Here is a 2,232-nt window from a genome sequence, read left to right on the forward strand (position 1 = left end):
GTTGTTGACATGTTGCATGGGCCTTGGTGAGAAGTCTTGCTCCTGTCATCTGATGATGCAGGTAACTGGGACCTGGGAACATAGGACCCATGGGTACTGAAGAGGAATAATGTGTTTTAGACATCTTAGCAAAATTTGGGTATAATCAGTAGGAATGCTTCAGAAATATGGAGAAAAACATTTTGGGACAAGCGATTTAAAGCAATAAACAGAGCAGCAGAGCAAAATCCATTATAGATTAGAGGAAAACATTGTTTTTTTGCCATGTGGATTCAGAAGACCAAGAACAGAATATATCACAAGGTTATACTAAAGATATTGCATTGATACTTTTTAAATTCTAATATATATTTTAAACCTAATTATTTTTATTTCAATTCTATTTATTGGAATAAATAAATATCAATTTATTTGTAAAATTATCAACTAATTCTAGTAAGTTTCACTGTGTGAAATATAAAATCAGCACATATGAATATAAAATATATAACTATATATACTATAATTAAAAGGCACACGTTTTGCATTGTTCTGTTGTTGTTACTGTATCAAAGGCAAATCTGTTTTAAAGTATTAATCCATTATCTCTACCTCAGTGTTTGATAGAGTTAGAGCTAAAGCTTTAACATTTGTAGATTTACAGCATGGAGGCAATAGGAAACACTGTGATTAAAGCATTATCATTTTAATGCCTAATAACGAGGAGAAACATATGGACTTCTCCTGCAACTATGAAAATATTTGATGATAAAAAGGCAGTAGTGTAAGTTCCTGCCTGGTTGGATGGTAGACAGGCCAGGACATTAAGTAATCATGCATACCAAAAATTTTTTCACCTTCTTGGCTTCAGCTACTTTTGAAATGGAAGGTATAATAAACCATTATATTTTGATAAAATACCTTCTAGTCTGAACAGTTCTGTTTGAACTGTTCATCTCTCTATGATCCCTTGTAAACAAGATTAGTTTTATTCCAGTAAAACAATCTATGCTGTCAGCGTAAGATATTCTGGTTGGTCTGTTCCCACATGGAAGAAGTATAATGGCTGAGGTAGACATTTGTGCCAGTAACACATCATTTGGGAAAATGTCAGCTGAAGAAGTTTAGAAGTAGCTCTTAAGCAACGCTTACTTTGAATCGATTAGGTCCACAGAGCTAACACAGTTGGATAAATAAGTACTTAAAAAAGCCATCACCTTTGGACTTATCAATAAATAATTGAGAGTACAATCAAATTCCAAATCAAAAAATTTAAGATAGTCATTGACAAAAAAAAATTGCAAATGTGAGCAATAGATTGATCAATATCAACATTATGCAAACATAGAATATAGAATATTTTAAAATATACTTTTTCAGACAAGCACCAGAAATATTTTATTTTCTGTACTACTCATTTCAACAGGTAAGTTAAAATTATTTCTGATTGAAAATCACAATCTCTGAAGAAATCATTATACATGTATACAAAAACTACTGAATACATTTTGACATACAATGCAGGCAATTCACTTTAAAGAATTCCGCGGAATCCATGAATTTTTACAGTAAAATATTGGTGTTGGCAGGCACTCATGCCTATAATCCTAGCTACACAAGAGGCTGAGATCTGAGGATCATGGTTCAAATCCAGCCTGGGAAGGAAAGTCTGTGGTACTCTTCAATAAACCTCTAGAAAACTGGAAGTAGAGCTGTGGCTCAATTGGTAGAGCTCTCACCTTGAGCTGAAGAGCACAGGGATAGCTCCCAGGCCCAGAGTTCAAACCCCATGACCGACCAAAAAAAAAAAAAGATATTGCTCTTATTTGGATTGTGAAAATATTTTGTAGGGACACAAAAGATGGACTTGCATTTTTGAAATTTAAGAAACGTAACCCGACCATTAGGACTTAGGTGAACAATTTGTACAGCCTTCCACAACTTCATAGAGGTAGTGATACATAATTATTCTTTTGGCAATATCAAATGCAGTTTCTTCTATGTTGTTCTTCATGCCTGGTTTTATATAATGGTTCAACAAAAGGAGATCCAGCATATCTTTACTATCTCAATTCTCAGCAGCAAGATGTAAGGGGGCCAAGAGGCCTTTAGTTTGGGCATTGGTTTCTGTATCATGATGAAGTAAGAAAGAAGCCACTCTAATATTATTCCACATATATGCACATATATGTGCAGGGGTGTCCAGTCATCTACAGTTATTGCATGTGCCGTTTGAGACACCAACTCACTGAC

The sequence above is a fragment of the Dipodomys spectabilis genome, unplaced genomic scaffold, assembly GCF_019054845.1.
Source record: "Dipodomys spectabilis isolate Male_0828 unplaced genomic scaffold, ASM1905484v1 ptg000458l, whole genome shotgun sequence".
Lineage (NCBI taxonomy): Eukaryota > Metazoa > Chordata > Mammalia > Rodentia > Heteromyidae > Dipodomys > Dipodomys spectabilis.